General features: G+C 51.1%; 1 non-coding gene across 1 annotated transcript; it reads left to right on the top strand.

Moving 5' to 3' along the window:
• The first annotated feature begins 16,817 nt into the window (after positions 1 to 16,817).
• On the top strand, positions 16,818 to 16,924 carry LOC126019928 (U6 spliceosomal RNA). Its single transcript, XR_007499533.1, has one exon. It is a non-coding gene; the product is annotated as a U6 spliceosomal RNA (small nuclear RNA).
• The last annotated feature ends 1,995 nt before the right edge of the window (positions 16,925 to 18,919 follow it).

The raw sequence follows: 18,919 nt of genomic DNA, 5'->3' as shown, positions 1-18,919 counted from the left end.
TATTTGGGCCACATCTGGCATCGCTCAGGGGTTATTCCTGGTTCTATTCTCAGAAGTTGCTCCTGGCAGGCTCTGGGACCATATGAGATACCCGAGGATCGAACCCAGGTCCATCCTGGGTGGTCCATGTGCAAAGCAAATGTCTGAAAGCTGTGCTATAACTCCAGCCCCAACACCCCAAGTTTTATCCTTGGCACTGTATGGCTAGGGTTGCCTGCTGGCTCCCACTACTACTGGGCCTGATTCCTGAACTTTCTGGCCTGGTTGGGCCTCCTAAGCATTGCGTGGGCTGGCCCCCACAAAAAAATAAATAAACACTGTGATTACTTCTAGGCACTCTCTCCCAAGGCTGCTCTTCAACCTCTATGGATACACCCAGATGGACACAAGGTCAGGAGCTTGTTTTTGAGGTGAGGGTAGAGTTCCTGAACAGGTGGTTATCAGACAGATGGAGACAAAAGGAGCTCCCAACAAGAGAGTCTGTGAAAGTGTATGGACTGTGGACAGACTCAGGGCCCTTCATGTCCCCCCTCCCCAGCTCTGGGAACAGTGCCAATGAGGCCCAGAGCTCAGACCCTGATTACACGAGGCTGCCCTCCCCCTCCAGGCTCAGGACTCAGCTCACAGCCCCCAACGCACTCTCCAAGCTCCCAGCACAGAGGGAAAACACACTCCAATCAGGGCAGAGTATCCAAAAATTGCAATTCCCTGAGGACAACAGGAGAGTCTAGAAAATTCTAGGGATGGAAAAAATAGGTCATATACAAAGTATCAGTAACCATGCAGCCAGAGAGATAGCAGGACAGTTGGAACTCATGTTTTGCACAAAGGAGGTCCAAGTTTAACAAAGTCTCTAGCACCACTTACAGTACCATGAACACCTCCAGGAGGGGCCCCAAGTACTTTCACAGAGCTGGGAAAAACCCCTGAACACAGCTGGGAATGGCTCTAAAACCCTGCTCTCTGCCAATAAAATCAGAAAAACAAAATGGTGGTGGGAAGGTTGCACTGGTGAAGGGGAGTGTACAATTTTATGACTGAACCCAAATGACAAACATGTTTTGTAACCATAGTGCTTAAATAAAGATAATAAATAAAAACAAATTAATGAGAAAAAAAAAAGGTCTCAGTACAGATGTGGGATTTACCAGTTGCAACCAAAAGATGAGGGAAACCCAAGAAAGTCATCAGAATCTGACAGAAACTTTGGGTAATGGGAGCATCATAAATGACAACAGGGAACTAAATATCCATGTTCACAATAGCCAAAAGGTAGACATGCTCTGCGCATCCACTGATGGACAAAGATATTAAGGGGTGAGTTAATAAATAGCCTTGGGCCGGAGAGATAGCATGGAGGTAAGGCGTTTTGCCTTGCATACAGGAGGTCAGTGGTTCAAATCTCAGCATCCCATACGATCCTGCCATGAGTGATTTCTGAGAATAGTGCCAGGAGTAAACCCTGAGCGCTGCCGGATGGGACCCAAAAACCAAAATAAATAAACAGCCTTGAAGAAGAAAGGAAACGTCCCTACTGGCTCCAACAGGAATAGAAACTGAAGACATGATGCTGGATGAAGGAAGAGCATGACCAAAGCCACAGGGTGTGTATTATGCATAGGCCTCGAATGGATGAGGTGCCGAAGAAAGGCCTGTGAAAGGGAAGCCCTATTTGTCGGGTGTTTCAGTCTGAGCAAGTGAAAAAGTTCTGGAGAAACATAGTAGTGGGAATTGTACAACAATGAGAATGTTGGGGCCCAAGCCTGTTGCCATCCCTCTGACCCCAGGGGCCCTATTGGATAGGACCTCAGTGTCACAACAGGATGTATTTCCATTGCACAGCAAAGTGTGAGTGCCACATGCAAGATGTATGAGAAATCAGTAAGAAAAGAGCCACAAGTAAGCCCACAGTACTAGATGTTGTCCTGCCACTGGCCCCCAAAATATAGTCATGCTTATTACTAAAACCAGCCTACAATTCAGACAATCTGCACAGATGACAAACATTAATAATTATGAATCAGGGCCCGGAGAGATAGCACAGTGGCGTTTGCCTTGCAAGCAGCCGATCCAGGACCAAAGGTGGTTGGTTCGAATCCTGGTGTCCCATATGGTCCCCCGTGCCTGTCAGGAGCTATTTCTGAGCAGACAGCCAGGAGTAACCCCTGAGCACCACCGGGTGTGGCCCAAAAACCAAAAAAAAAAAAAATTATGAATCAAATCATGGAGCTGTCCAGCTCATTTGTGAGAACTGCAGAATAGGGGCCTGGATGTGGGGCTCAGGTCCTGACATTTAGGCCTTGCACTGGAGAGTCCCAGGATGATTCCCTCAGGCACCCAAAAAAAGTAGGTAGAAAGATTCAAAAACGATTCTTTTTTGAGGGTGAGAGGGAGACTGTATTCAGGAGACTATAAACCCAGCTGAACTTGAATTTGCTGCACGCAAGTGCCTTAACCACTGTACTATCTCTTGGGTCTCAGGGCCAAAAGCTCTTCTTCAGCCATCATCAAAAGAGCAAAGATTAACACTAACTTGCTTAAACATGTACCTAATTGGGGAGGGTGGGGGATAATGGGCTAAGATGGGGCATTAGCACTGTATTCAAATTATAAATAAATGCAGTCAGGAGAACTTTTGGGGAGTAGGTAGGTGGCTTGCCAGTAGAGCAGTTACTTTCACACGTGAGGCCCTGTATTCTACCTCAGCAATACACACAGGAAGATATGTGGGGAATTTTCCTTAAAAACAGTTGGCCCTCGGGCCGTCAAGGTGGCACTAGAGGTAAGGTGTCTGCCTTGCAAGCGCTAGCCAAGGAAGGACCGCGGTTCGATCCCCCGGCGTCCCATATGGTCCCGCCCAAGCCAGGGACAATTTCTGAGCGCTTAGCCAGGAGTAACCCCTGAGCATCAAACGGGTGTGGCCCGAAAAAACAAAAACAAACAAACAAACAAAAAATAACCATTGGCCTTCACAGGCTGAGCACAGACCCTTACTGGAGCCTGGGTCTGTCTCTGGCACCACGTGATGCCCTGCATGCTACCAGGGCAAACGCCAAGCTGTTATGTCCCAAATACAAAACAGAACCAAATATGAGTAGCTCCATTCAGAGAACGATATGAGTGTAGAAAGTGCTAAATCGCAGCCTTCTAAAAACTGGGAGAGGAGGATGTCAGTAACAGGGAAGACAGAAAGCCCCTCCGGGGAGGGAGGCTGTGTTACAGTCAATGAACGTGAGTGAGGATCTGTACCTGTTATCACTGCCAACTCAGAGAAGGGTTGGTAGAACTGTGCTCATCCTGATGGGATCGCCAGACACTTACTTGATCTCAGGACCAGATCACCGGCTTGCAAGGTTGCAAGGTACTCCAAGCTGGATTCCTCTGGGCCCCCCTCCCCAGGGGTGAGTAGCCACACCTGGCTCATGGGATGCTGCTCCCTGGGAAGTGCTTGAGGCCATGTGTGGTGATTCAGCACCAGGATAGAGCCCAGATCTCTCCTATTGGGGTCACAGCCCAGGCCCTGATTTAGCTGTTCTTTATCTGCCACTGCATTGTTTAACTTGTCAAAATTAACAGAGTGTATTTGCTCGTTACTTAAAAAAAAAAAAATCTTCCAGGAGGTAAGAAAACGCCACTTATATAAAGCTGAAACCATGCCAAATGGAATCCAACCTCCATCTACTCTATCACCTGGGCCCTGATAAAAACATGAATGCCTGGCACGTGTCTGACCCTGGGTGGATACCTGTCACCACACATGATTCCTTGGCACTGCCAGGAGTGACCTCTGAGCACAGCCAAGGGAGAACCCCCCCCAAAAAATGTTGGAAAATGGGGCCGAAGAGATAGCATGGAGGTAAGGCGTTTGCCTTTCATGCAGAAGGTCACTGGTTCAAATTCCGGCATCTCATATGGCAGTGGTCGGTAACCTTTTTTTTCAACTAAGCCAAATCTCGCCAAAACCACGATTAAAATTTATTTTGAGAGCCACAAGGGCGCGCACTAACAGAGGCTAGGAGCAGAGTCCTGATTCCTGGAGCAGCCTCCGAGCACACAGAAGAGCCAAATTAAAAGTGTAAAGAGCCATATGTGGCTCACGAGCCGTAGGTTGCCGACAACTGCCATATGGTACCCCGAGCCTGCCAGAAGCAATTTCTGAGCGTGGAGCCAAGAGTAACCCCTGAGCACTGCTGGGTGTGACCCAAAAACCAAAAATAAATAAATAAATAAATAAATAAATAAATAAATAAATAAATAAATAAAATGTTGGAAAATACAGTCAGCCCCATATCTCATGAACAGCCACCAACTCTGAACAGTTGATCTCTGGAGTCATGAATAAAGGTACTAGTGGGTTACAGGCAGGAGGACAGACTGTTTGAGTAGACAAAAAGAATTCTGGGGCCAAAGCGTTAGCACAGCAGTAGGGCATCTGCTTTGCATGCGGCCAATCCCAGACAGACTCCAGTTCAATTCCTAGCATCCCATATCACCCCACAAATGGATCCCAAAACACTTTCTTTTTTTTTTTTTTTTTTTTTTTGTTTTTTTTGGGCCACACCCGGCCTTGCTCAGGGGTTACTCCTGGCTGTCTGCTCAGAAATAACTCCTGGCAGGCACAGGGGACCATATGGGACACCGGGATTCGAACCAACCACCTTTGGTCCTGGATCGGCTGCTTGCAAGGCAAACACCGCTGTGCTATCTCTTCGGGCCCCCAAAACACTTTCTGTTGGCTGCCTTTGTTATCGAAGCCACATGCAGAGGTGCCACTGACACTGTCAGGTGCTCTAACACTTATATTTCCAACCCAGAGGTATTTAAGCGGGTAAGGTTGGACCATCCCTCAGTGCCTGCTGTGCTCAAAGGTCACTCCTGGCTTTGTGCTCAGGTGGAGCTCCTAGTGAAATCAAACCCAGGTCATTGGGAAACAAGGCAGCATCTTTTTTTCTGTTTTTGTTTTTTTGGGTCATACCCAGCAGTGCTCAGGGGTTACTCCTGGCTCTGAAATTGCTCAGAAATTGCTCCTGGCAGGCTCAGGGAAACATATGGGATGCCGAGATTAGAACCACCAGCCTTCTGCATGCAAGGCAAACACCTTACCATCATGCTATTTCTCCAGCCCCAACAAGACAGCATCTTACCCGTTGCATTCTCTCTCCCATCCTGGCATTTGGTAAAGCTTTTAAAAGCTAAGGAGAAGGGCTGGAGAAATAGTGGGTAGGGCACTTGCCTTGCAAGTGGCCAACTCAAGTTCAATGTTGGCATCCCACACGGTCCCCCCTAAGCACCATCAGGAGTGATAGGTGAGTACAGAGTCAAGAGTGACCCATGAGCACCGTTGTGTGTGGTCAGGTGGTTATTCCTGACTCTGCACTCAGGAATCATCCCAGTGGTGCTTGGGGGACAATATGGGATGCCAAGGATCAAATCCAAGTCTCCAGCCCCCAATAAAAAGTATTTTTAATTAAAAAGAAGGGGGAACAGAGTGATAGCACAGCAGGTAGGGCATATGCCTAAGCCATATCTGACATCCCATATGATCCCTCGAGCCTGCCAGGAATAATTTCTGTGCACAGAGCCAGGAGCAACCCCTAAGGGCTGGAAAGATGGCTCAGAGGACAGGAGTACATGTTTTGCATGCAGGATTGCACCCAGAGATTGAGTCCAGTCCCTGGAATCACGTGATTCTCCCCTTTAGCACCAAATGGGTGTAAGTAACCCCAGCACTGTTGAGTGTGGTCCCCAAACAAGACTAGATCACAGAGATGATCTCTTGAGCTCAAGAGCATGTACAAGGCCCCAAGTCAGATCTCTGTTACCACATGCCCCCTCACCCTCTCACCTCCACTGGGTACAGACAGCCCTGGCACCCCAGAACATCACTAGCCAATAATTACAACCCAGGCCTGGGCCCCAGGTACCTTCAGGGTGTGCCCCTATTGTTATGTACTGGTTTTAGTTATTTGTTTGATCTGTTATATTATATAGCTTATGAAATATAGTTTATGGTTATGATCCATAAACCAAATATGGCTTATGAAAACATAAGCTATTGGACCAAAGAAGGGCTAAAAGTCTGTAAAAGTCAGACTAAATATTTAAGAGCAAGCTGGCGAGGTGGCGCTAGAGGTAAGGTCTCTGCCTTGCAAGCGCTAGCCAAGGAAAGATCGCGACCGCGGTTCGGCGTCCCATATGGTCCCCCCAAGCCAGGGCCAATTTCTGAGCTCTTAGCCAGGAGTAACCCCTGAGCATCAAACGGGTGTGGCCCGAAAAACCAAAATAAAATAAAATAAAATAAAAATTTAAGAGCAATCACCTGTGCTGGTCCGTCTAAATCCCTGGGGTAAATCCTTACTAGATCCTGGGATTTACAACCACCTGTGCTGATAAGGGATGGCAAAGAGCATGCCCTGACCCTGAGCTATGCAAAGAGACAATTCGCTCCTGTGTAAGGTTTGACCCTAACTGAAGTGAAGCCTTATTATGCACGTACACCACATCTTGTTTTATTTATTTTTATTTTATTTTATTTTTTTACATCTTATTTTAAATGTGAGTAAAAACTATAGTCAATGGGGCCGGAGAGATAGCATGGAGGTAAGGCGTTTGCCTTTCATGCAGAAGGTCATTGGTTCAAATCCCGGCATCCCATATGGTCCCCTGAGCCTGTCAGGAGCAATTTCTGAGCATGGAGCCAGGAGTAACCCCTGAGCACTGCCGGGTGTGACCCCCCCCCAAAAAAAAGAACAACCCAAAAAAACTGTAGTCAATCATGCATGATTTTTGTTTTATTTTGGGCTACACTGACTGTGCTCAATCAAGGCTTACTCTTGGCTCTGTATTTATCACTTCTGGCAGTGCCTGGGGGACCATATGGGGTGCCAGGTATCAAACCCTGGGTTGGCCACTTATAAGGCAATCATCCTACCAGCTAGACTATGACTCGAGCCCCAAATCTTCATGATTTTAATTGACACTTTGGAATGTAGCTTTACTAGCAGGGGTCTCAAACTCAATTTACCTGGGGGCCGCAGGAGGCAAAGTCGGGGTGATCCTTGAGTGCAAAGTCAGTAGTAAGCCTTGAACATTGGGGGGTGTGACCCAAACAACTAAAACAAAACAAAACAAAAAAAGATTCCTCTAGGGCAGGGCCATAAAATGTTGTACGGAGCCGCGAGTTTGAGACCCCTGCAGTTTAGAGTATAACTGCAATCTCTGTCTTTGCATAGTCAGCCACATAAGTTAGAATTCCAGAGTCCATAGCAATGAAAGCCTTCTATCCTTCTTCCCCTCTGTGTCTGAGTTATTTAATTGAGCTAGGATGAACTCAGGCCTAACATTATTTAAAAAAAAATACTACGTACTTATCCCCTATTTAGGAGCTAGAGAGTGGTCAGGGGCGAGCTGGAGATCCCCAACTCTGGTCTTCCTGTCACAGAGACATCCCTAGCCCCACACCCAATGAGGTCAAATGCTATCATGCAAGACCATTGGAAACATCGTAGGGATCCCGCACAGTAGAATTCAGACAATCAAGCATAATTAGCACAAAGCTTAGCTGGGCAAAGGAGAAATGTCATGAACACAATCTTTAGGGGAAATAAGATAAACCCCAGTTTGCCTAAACTGAAGACAAATGGGCATTTATTGATACACATTGGTCCTAATGAGACATTCAAGTTGTCAATAGAATGCCAAAGGAAGAGAATTTGCTTTTTCCTTTCAGAACTGGGGGCCTGGGCCCCTAGTTGAACCCAGGCACAGCTGAGACACACACACACACACACACACACACACACACACACACACACACACACACGTGTCCAGAAAGAGATGTGACACACACACACACACACACACACACACACACACACGTGTCCAGAAAGAGATGTGGGATGCAGAAAAAGAAACAGAGACTCATTTCTCAGATGCAGAAAAAGAAAAAGACTCAGGTGAGTTTTGTTCTCGAATTCCACACCACTATCAAAGGCAGCACAAAGGCACTCTGCAGCCACCTCTGCTCCCACAAAGAGTTTTCCCAGCCATTGTTTGCTTTGTCCCTCGCCAAGTTCCATGCTTTTTCCACAAAGAAAACAGACTGAACGGGTCTGGGTGACTTGTCTACAACACTAAACTCACAGTGCCAAATTCCATACCCTTCTGCCACTTGGCACTGGTACCCAACCCCCAGCTTCACAACTCTGCCTATCACACACACTTAGGCACTTGAAAATTAACTGAAGGGAAGGGAAAACAAAACAAAACAGAAAATTAACCGAGGGTTTCAACCAGCATGCTGATCTCATGCAAAGCCATACTTTGTGTTCAGGAGGCCCAGGTTCCATCCCAGGAACCTCCAGGAGTGACCCTCAGAGCAGCTCCAGGTGTGGGTCTAAAACCAAAGAAAACAGAATGAATAGACACTTAACTGCCAGAAGAAAGCTAAGCAATTTGTGGTTGACTAACAAGGTTCTACATAGTTTTAAGGAGGAGGACTTGGGGCCAAAGAAATCAAACAGGAGGTAAGGTGCTTCCTTTGCATGTGGATGACCCTGATTTTAAGCCTCAGGACCACTGCCAGAGTTTACTCTTGAGCACAGAGCTGGGAAGAGCTGCTGAGCACTGCCAGGTGTGGAGCCAGGAGACAACTCAAAGTTTGGGAGTGCATATATTGTATGTGGAAGGCCCAGGTTCAATCACCAGCACCCCATTATTTCCTGAGCTCCAAGCCAGGAATAGCCCCTGAGTATTGCCTTCTATGGACCTCCCCCAGACAGAAGCCCCAAAAGAAGAGAGATACTGAAAAACTGAAATTCTTAGTAGCCGAAAATAACTTTCTCCTGCACCACAGAAGCACAGAGAGGAACCATGGGGGGGGGTGGTTAGAGGAGGGCTCGATAATGTTGAGGTGTCTCACCGGCCCACCAGCACCACCGCACTGTCCCCTCCTCTCTCCAGCCACTGCCTCCAAAGCTACCGAAGCGCACTCCTGCTACACTGCCAAATCCAAGTCCCCATAAGAACCCCCCTTCAAGACCCTTTTCAGCTGGTTGCTGAAGTACTCACTGACCCTGGGCTTTGCTGGGCTCTTCTCTCCCCAACAGATCCTCACTGCTGGATGCAATCAGAACCAGCTTGGCTCATGCTGACTCCCCAAAACAGGGGCTTTTCCCCACTGAGGGTCAAGGAGCTTTCTTTTAATATGTAAGCAGATTTACCTGCATTTTAAAATTATTATTATTATTATCATTAACTCACTGTGAGATACAGAATTTTAAAAAATAATCATTGATAGTTGAGTTTGTCATACAACATTCCAACACCCATTCCTTTCACCAGTGTTCATTTCCCAGCATTAGTGTCCCCAGTTTCTCTACTGTCTCTCAGTCCCACCTCCAGCCTGCCTCTAGAGCAGACCTCCCTCCCTCCCTTTTTTCTTTTTCTTTTTAATTTTTGAGCACTCAGGGATCACTCCTGGCAGGCCTGCGGGACCATATGCAATGCCAGGGAACAAACCTGGGTTGGGCTCACCCTATATCCATTGTGCTATCACTATGGCCTCCTTTTCCTTGTATGCACCAGGGTTTGCAATAGTGTTACTGAAGGGGCAGCAAGCATATCACTGCAGTGCCTTTCATTTACCAGTTCTTGTCCAAAGTGATCATTTCTATTTGTTTGTTTTTAGGTCACACCTGGTGGCACTCAGGAGTTACTCCTGGCTCTGCGCTCCAAAATTGCTCCTGACAAGCTCCGGGGATCCTATTGGATGCCGGGACTACTGCTATCCTATCTCTCTGGCCCCAAAGTGATCATTTCTAAGTATTATAAATGACATTCATTTGAACCTACGTGATCAAATTCACAAGAAACAGGGCAAACAAAACAGCTCCATCATCAGGGTGAAATTTGATGGAATGCACCCACATGATATTTTCAGTTTTATGACCTAAACCACACCCCTTACCCGTTTCCCATAAGGAAGAAAAAAAAAAAAAGATGGGCCGGAGCGATAGCATAGTGAGTAGGGTATTTGCCTTGCACAAGGCTGACTCAGGTTTGACCCCCTGCATTCTATCTGGTCTCCAGAGCCTGACAGAATAATTTCTTTTATTTCCTTTTTTTTTTTTTTTTTTTTTGTTTTTTGGGTAACACCTGGTGACGTTCAGGGGTTACTCCTGGCTATGCGCTCAGAAATTGCTCCTGGCTTGGGGAACCATATGGGACGCCAGGGGATGGAACCGCGGTCCATCCTAGGCCAGTGCAGGCAAGGCAGATGCCTTACTGTTTGTGCCACCGTTCTGGCCCCATTGACAGGAGTAACTTCTGAGATCTGAGCTAGTTGTAACCTTGAGTGCCACTGGGTGCCCAAAATCCCTCCATCAAAAAACAAGAAAAAGAACTTCTCGGAGGCCAGGCGATTTCTGAGCACACAGCCTGGAGTAATCCCTAAGCATCACTGGGTGTGGCCCCCCCCCAAATAAAGAACTTCCTGGTTGTAAAAAGTTTTTTATGTGCAATGTGCATTCTCTTCAGACATATTCCAAAGATGTTCTACCTGGGACACTGCAGACTAATGTGAAAAGTAACCCTTGCTCATTTCCAGCATTAGTAGCAAAGGCTTACCTCATTAGTGCAGTGGCCCCAAGGCAGCCAAAACCAGTCAGCTTCTGGTGAGGGGGCATATAGCTGTTTACCATTTTCCACCTGAACAAATAGTGCTGCAATGAATAGTCCTGCATAAGTTGTTATTTTTTTTTTTTTGGCTTTTGGGGCCACACCCATTCGATGCTCAGGGGTTACTCCTAGCTAAGCACTCAGAAATTACCCCTGGCTTGGGGGGACCATATGGGATGCTGGGGGATCAAACCACAGTCCTTCCTTGGTTAGTGCTTGCAAGGCAGACACCTTACCTCTAGCGCCACTTCACCGGCCTATCCATAAGTCTTTATCTTTGCGCTGTGGTCATTTTTCAGGATATTTTATTCCTCAAACTGGAATTACTGCCTTGGAGGATTCACAAACATTTTACATGATGCTGCTGCTTCCTAGCTGAGAACCTTTTGAGGTTTAAATCTCAATTTCTGGGGCCAGAAAGATAGTATAGGGGTTAAGGCACTTGCCCTGCAAGAGGAAAACCCAGGTTCTCACATTTTTTTTTTTTTAGGTCCTCACATTTTAAGTATTGAGGCTTTACCTGGTTGCATTTCCTTCCATACCTTCCCTATAACAATTGGGAAGCTTAGGAGGCTGCTGCTGGCTGATTTTACAAGGTGCTGGCTGGTCTGTGGCTTGCTGACTGCACCACCGTCAAGTCCTCTATTCTGAAGTCTCTAGTCCACACCGCTTGTTGATCGCAGATATCTGCTGAGCCTGGGAGTATAAACTTTTTACCCACAACTTTCCCAAGCTCCCATTTTTCTGGAAGAAGGCTATGGACAGAATACTGCCTCCCCACACTGGACCTGTTGCCTCATCTATGAAAAACAGAGCAAGAAGAGCACCTAGTAGAACGGCTGGCTCACTAAGCGCTGAATGTTTTCAGAGAGGAGTCCTGATGTTCCTTCAAGCAGTTAATCAGCGCTCTGATTGGCTAAGGACCTGCTAAAACATTTGGGTTTTGGTCCCAGAGTTCCCATTGCTAAAATTCAGTTAAGACCAAGAGTCTAGGGGATGGAGAGATGGCACAGCAGCAGGGCGCGCTTGCCTTGCACGCAGCTGCTTCGAACAAACGGTGGTTCGATCCAGGCATCCCATAGGGTCCCCCGTGCCTGCCGGGAGCAACTTCTGAGTGGAGAACCAGGAGGAACCCCTGAGCGCTGCTGGGTGTGACCCAACCCTCCCGAAAAAGACCCAAAGTCTAGAGCCAGAGAGACAGTCTGAGGGTTAAGCCTTGGATGCGGCCCAGCAGTCAGTACCCTCAGAGCAGACCCCGAAACACACAACCCCAATTCATTTCTTTGGTTTTGGGGCCACACCCGGCGGTGCTCAGGGGTCACTCCTGGCTGTCTGCTCAGAAATAGCTCCTGGCAGGCACAGGGGACCACATGGGACACCGGGATTCGAACCAACCACCTTTGGTCCTGGATCGGCTGCTTGCAAGGCAAACGCCGCTGTGCTCTCTCTCCGGGCTCCACCTAATTCATTTCTAAGGGTCAGGACAACCCTCACACCCATTCATTTCCCAGGGCCAGGACTGTAGCTTAGTCTAGATTGCCAATGTACGCGAGGCCTCAGGCTCCATCCCAAGCACAGGGGAGAAAAATACCCATTGTTTCTTAAAAACTCATTTTCAAGTCCAAGGGTTCCGAACGGTGGAAGCAGAAGAGAGGGCCGGGCCCATTTCTGGGTAGACCAACTCTGGAGGTCCGGGGGTGGTGGTGATGGTGGGTGGTAAAAAAAACAAAACAAAACCTCAGCAGGCCTTTCCCAAGGAGCAGCACGTCGCCTTTTGGGGGAAAGGCCCCAGAAAGGCGCTTCGAAGAGTAGGGTGCTGGGCGCGGGGGAGACGCGGCCAAGCGCCTCAGGGTTGGGTTCCCGGTGAGGGGGTCGGCCGGCCTCCTTGAGGGCCGCCCACCAGGGGCTCTGCTCGGGCCGAACCACGATCAAGGCCCCCTGGGCTCGGGGGACGACGAACGAACGCCCCAACCGCCGGGCGTCGTCGGCAGCGCCCCCCTCAGCTGGGGCCGGCACATCCTCCAGCACATTCCCCAGTGCGAGCGCTCCTCGCCGCTTGGGGGGGCTCGGTGGGTGGCGCTGGCGAGGCCTGGGGTCGGACGGGGGAGCCCTCCCTCCCCCCGTCCGTCAGGGGCCGCTGGGAGCAACCGGGACGACCCCTGAGGCGAGGCGAGGCGAGGCGGGCGGGCGCGCGCAGGGGCGTGAGTGACGGGACGGGAGGGGGCGGCGTCCTCTCTCCTCAGGGGCAGGACCCCGCACGCCCCCCCCCCAGCGCCGCACACAGTAGGCCCAGCTCGGGCGGAAGCGCGCTGGGAAGAAGCGAAGCGCGGGCCACTTCCTGCCCGCCCCCTCCCTCCCCCGTCGCGGGGTTCCCACCGCGCCTCAGGCCGCCCGAGGCAGCGAGGCCGCGCGGCATTCCTGCGGGCGGGGGCGGGGCGGGGCGGGCGCGGAAGGTGCCGCGAGGCCCCGCCCCTCGGCGAGGTGGGCGTGGCCGCGCGCCTCAGCGGGGCTCGTGGGCGTCTCTCCGGTCGCGCGCGCCTCGGCTCGCTCGCTCGCTCGCTCGCTCCGCGTCCCTCGCCAAGTTTGTTTCCTCCCGCGGCCTGGCGGAGGGCGGGGAGCGAGGGCGGGCGGCCCGCGAGGCCGGGCCGGGCTGAGCCGAGCGAGCCGAGCCGAGCCGCGCCGAGGGGCGGGGAGGGATCTGACGTCAGCCGGGCCGCGAGGTGCTTTCCAGCCGCGAGCTGTCAGGCCGGGCAGTGTCAGTCGGGCCGGCAGGTACGCTGCGGCGGCGGCGAGCGGGCCCCCAGCCCCCGGCCCCGGCCCCCAGCCTCGCGGACGCGGACGCCGCCGGGCTCTGGCGGGCAGGCAGCAGCCTCGGGCAGCGGAGCGCGGCGGGCGGGCGGGCGGGCGGGGGCGCGCGGCAAGTTGGGAAAGAAAGTTTTCGCCGCCGTGAGGAGGAGGGGGCGTCGCGTCGCGTCGCGGGACTCTTTCTCGCGGCGCGCGGGCGGCTGTTTGCGGGGAGGGAGCTGGGCTGGGGGGTCTCCACTCCCCCGGCGCTCGCTGCGCTCCGCTCCGCTCCTGAGACCCCGTCCGGGCGCGTCGGCGGGCGCGCGGGGCGGTTTGTTTGGCTGGACGCGCACGTTGCCAACCGCCGCTCCCCCCGGCTGCGGGCGGGCCGGGCGGGGGCGGCGGCGGCGTGACAGCTGCGCGCGGGGGCGCGGGCCGGGGCCCCCGCGCGAGTTCCCCTTTCCCTCGGCCGAACAAAGGAAAGTCTGTGTGCGAGGCATCTGTCACTCGCGGGCGCCCGGGAGCGAGCGGGGCGCGGGGGCGCGGCGGAAAGTTGGGGCCGGGCGGGGCCGAGCGCGGGGGCGGGGGGCGCCAACATGGAGCCGGGGCGCGGGGGCGGCGCGGAGGTGGGAGCCCGGCCCAGCCCCCTCCCCGCCTCCTCCCCCTGCGGGCCGACTCGGGCGCACAAAGCCGAGCGCGCAGGCTCGGCCGGCCCCCGAAGACGCGGCCCCCCGAAGAGGCGGCCGGCCGGCGGGGGCAGGGGCGGCGGGTGGGAGCGGGAGCCCAACTTCGGCCGCGGGACCCGCACGTGAGTTGGCCTCGGCTTTCCTCGCAGCGCCCCGACCCGGTCCTGGAGCTGCGGGCGCCCCTCACCCCCACCTCACCCCGGGCAGCCCCGCCGACTCCCCCCGGCGCCCCGGGAGCCATGTGCTCCGGCCGGCCGGTCGGTGTGGCCCGCGGGGAAGCGGAGCGCTTTGTGTGAGCCGCTGGGAATGCGGCGCGAGCGAGCGAGCGCGCGGCCCGGCCGGGGAAGTGTCAGAAAGTTGAGCGGAGTCGCTTCGGTTCTGGTCCTGGGGCGTGGGGGAAGGTCGCCCCGGGCTGGGGGCCTGTTTCCCGGAGCTGAGCGCTGGACCCGAACCCCGCGCTTGTGTTGTGTGTGTGACTGACGTCCGGCGTTGGCTGCCCCAGTCGAAGAGATCGTGGGTGGGCTGCTTACCTGGGCTGCCCGTCGGCCCCTGGGGCGGTGCTGCGGGTTCGTAAAACTGGGTGTGCCGTTGTTGTGATGGGTCGGGAAGTAGGGGGAGATGCTGGGGCTGCAGGGTGGGCTGTTTCCACTTATTTCGGGGCTGGTACAGTGGCCTGCTGGGAGGGGGTGTGTGAGTGGAAACCTCCCAGATTTCGGGCTGGGAAGGGCGAAGGACACCGTCCCGTTGTCGAGCGAGGTCTGAGTGGACTGCGGGGGGGGGGGGGGGGCGGGATCTCCGCGGCCCACTCCCGGGACTTTGCAGCCTGGGAGCTAGTTGGGCTGGCAGCCTGCGTTGAAGTTGGTGCCGACGAATAACCCTGCAAACTTATTCCCGCCGCTCAGCTCCGTTCTGCTCTGCACCACTGAGCCCCGATCCCTGCAGCCTGTGCTGGGGAGTGGCAGTCTCACCTCACCTCCAGGTGTCCCGGCTGGGAAGGGGCGCTCGTCCCTCGAAAGCCTGGCCTCGCCAGCACGGATCTGGGCTCGGGCCCAACTCGAGGAAACAAAACCTGGGAGATGCCAGAGACTGCTGGGCCAGCCAGCCTGGGAGCTGTTAAAGAGCCGAGGGCGGAGCCTTGAGAGTCTAGCCTGAAACTTGGGGTTTTAAGAAGTAAATGTCTTCTGCTTGTGCAGAACGGAAAGTTTGTCACGGGGGAGGATTTGAGCAGCTAAGTGGGGTTGTCTAGGGAAACCCCTTCTGTTTGACTGGTGGAGGGGGCTGCCCAGAGGGGAGGATACTTGCCCAAGGTCACACAGTTTTAAGTTGACAAGATCAGGAAAGGTTAGGTCGATGGATGAAGGACTTGGTCTGAGGCGCAGCTGGCAAGGTCGATTAGCTTGTTGCAGGGCACACATAGGTGCTTGGTAAATTATGGGCTTCTGTAAAACCAGGGAGACTGGGAGGTATGATCTTAAAGTATCAAAGTAGGAGAAATAGCAGGTATGGAGGGCTCTTGTCTTATATGCAATTGTCTAGAGTTTGAACACCTATGCCACCTACTGTCCCCCAAGCATTGTCAGGATTCATCCCTGAGCACAGCTGGGTTGTGACTGCCAAGAAAATAAGTCTTATTGGGAAGACTGAGGATTAGAGGGAGAAGCAAATTACCTGCCCAAATCATATATATATATATATATATATATATATATACACATATATATGTATATATATATGTATGTGTGTATGTATATACCTAGATATATGTATGTCCAAACCATATATATATGTGTGTGTATATATATATATATATGTATATCAAGACCATATATCTCCTGGAGGAATTATTTTCGTGTAAACTATATTATGTTTAACTCACATATTCCATAACCCATATAAAACATATAACTCGGGCCTGGAGAGATAGCACAGCGGTGTTTGCCTTGCAAGCAGCCGATCCAGGACCTAAGGTGGCTAGTTCGAATCCCGGTGTTCCATATGGTCCCCCGCGCCTGCCAGGAGCTATTTCTGAGCAGATAGCCAGGAGTAACCCCTGAGCACTGCCGGGTGTGACTCCCCCCAAAAAAAAACAAAAAAAAAAAATTGGGACTGTCAAGGTGGCGCTAGAGGTGAAGTATCTGCCTTTCAAGCGCTAGCCAAGGAAGGACCACGGTTCGATCCCCCGGCGTCCCATATGGTCCCCCCAAGCCAGGTGCAATTTCTGAGCACTTAGCCAGAAGTAACCCGTGAGCATCAAATGGGTGTGGTCTGAAAAAAAAGAAACAGGGCCCGGAGAGATAGCACAGCGGCGTTTGCCTTGCAAGCAGCTGATCCAGGACCAAAGGTGGTTGGTTCGAATCCCGGTGTCCCATATGGTCCCCTGTGCCTGCCAGGAGCTATTTCTGAGCAGATTGCCAGAAGTAACCTCTGAGCACCGTCGGGTGTGACCCCCCCCCAAAAAAAAAAAGAAAAAAAATGAAACAAAACAAAAAAACATAAGACAGTGGAGTTTTTGTATATTCAAAACAATGCTACCAATTTTAGGAATGAGAAAGTGAACGGAGGTAGTGTGCTGGGGACAAAACCCTGGATCTCACTACAGGAGGGAAGTTACTGGACTATATCCCCAGTCCAAATTTTAGGACAGTTTTTACCATCTCAAAAAGAAATGGGTTGCTTGCTTCGGCAGCACATATACTAAGATTGGAATAATACAGAGAAGTTTAGCATAGTCCCTGCTCAAGGATGACATGCAAATTCGTGAAGCATTCTATAAAATAAAAAAGAAATGGGCCGAAGAGATAGTACAGCAGTAGGGCGTTTGCCTTTCAAGTAGCCGATCCAGGTTAGCAGGTGGTTCGAATCCCGGTATCCCATATGGTCCCCTACCAGCCTGCCAGGAGCAATTTCTTTTCTTTTCTTTTCTTTTCTTTTTTTTTTTTTGCTAAGGGGTTACTCCTGGCTCTATGCTCAAAAATCACTCCTGGCAGGCCCGGGGGACCATATGCGATACCTGGATTCGAACCAATGACTTTCTGCATGAAAGGCAAACGCCTTACCTCCATGCTATCTCTCCGGCCCCACCAGGAGCGATTTCTGAGAGCAGGAGTAACTCTTGAGCGCTGCTAGGTGTGACCCAAAAACAAAACTATATTCTTTGCCTATTTTTACATCTCCACTCCATTCTTGCCATTTCATAAACTAAGGTAATATACCAATGTGCCTTTTTTTTTTTTTTTTTTTTGGTTTTTGGGCCACACCCGGCGTTGCTCAGGGGTTACTCCTGGCTGTCTGCACAGAAATAGCTCCTGGCAGGCACGGGAGACCATATGGGACACCGGGATTCGAACCAACCACCTTTGGTCCTGGATCGGCTGCTTGCAAGGCAAACACCGCTGTGCTATCTCTCCGGGCCCAAATGTGCCTTTTTTCTTTTTCTTTTTCTTTTTTTTTTTTTTTTTTTTTTTGTGGTTTTTGGGTCACACCCGGCAGTGCTCGGGTTATTCCTGGCTCCAGGCTCAGAAATTGCTCCTGGCAGGCACGGGGGACCATATGGGGCGCCGGGATTCGAACCGATGACCTCCTGCATGAAAGGCAAATGCCTTACCTCCATGCTATCTCTCCGGCCCGCCTTTTTTCTTTTTTTTCTTTTTTTTTTTTTTTTTTTTGGTTTTTGGGCCACACCCGTTTGACGCTCAGGGATTACTCCTGGCTATGCGCTCAGAAATTGCCCCTGGCTTGCGGGGACCATATGGGACACGGGGAATCGAACCGCGGTCCTTGCAAGGCAGACACCAGCCTTACCTCTAGCGCCACCTTCCCAGCCCCGAAATGTGCCTTTTTTCAATGAAGGTTCAGCCATCTACATTTTAGCATGGATTGGAACATTCCTTTTTGCTTTGTGGGACACAGAGTGCTTATGACTTATTTCTCCTGGTAAGCATTGGGGATCTTATGCTATATGTCCTACTATCACTCGGACCTTGGAACTTCATTTTTTTTTTTAATGGCTAAATAATATGCACTCTGGAGAAATCATCTTGCTTATCCATTTTCTTACCAGTAGACCCTTGGTTTTCTCACTAACTTTCAGCCATTACAAAGTTTTTTTTTTTTTTGTAAACATCTATGTATAAGGCTTTGGGTGAATTTAAGTTTGTATTTGTCTTAACTGCTAGGAATGAAATTGACTTGGTCACATGGTAACACTGTTTAACGGCTCTAGTATCTTGGGTGGCTTTCCTAATCTCTCTCGGCCTTGTTTTGTTTTGTTTTTTCCCTACAAAATTATGATAATAGTAATATCTCAAAAGGGTTTCGTGAGAATTAACGGAGATAAATGGTAAATGCTCTAAAGTTCAGAAGTGGCTGTGATTATTTTGAGAGCAGCACTGCACATTAACGAGCTGCCGTTTGTTTATTTTGGGAATTTGGGAGGGAGGTTAACATCGGAAGTGCTGATCCCAGTTTGATCTCTGAGAACCAAGTAGTGCAGGGCTTGAACCTTGGGCTTCTATGTGCACTTGATCAGGGCTGTGCTATCTCCCAGCCTGAGACATCATTTATTTTGAGTCTTAGTGTCTCCATGAAATGGAGGCACCTTGGACTCGGTCCTCAAAGCTTGTCCAGACAGAGGCCTTAAATCGCAGTTTTCCCCACTTTTTTGTCCTAAACTTTAGTAGCAGTTTATGTTGAAGACTAGGAACAGGGAGAGAGGTAATGAGCCTAGGGTAATTACATCTCCTTCTTTCTTTTTGTCACTCTTCCAGGGTTGC

This window comes from Suncus etruscus, chromosome 9, assembly GCF_024139225.1.
Source record: "Suncus etruscus isolate mSunEtr1 chromosome 9, mSunEtr1.pri.cur, whole genome shotgun sequence".
Lineage (NCBI taxonomy): Eukaryota > Metazoa > Chordata > Mammalia > Eulipotyphla > Soricidae > Suncus > Suncus etruscus.
The sequence above is the reverse complement of the archived record's forward strand: the minus strand, read 5'-3'. Positions and strand labels throughout refer to the sequence as shown.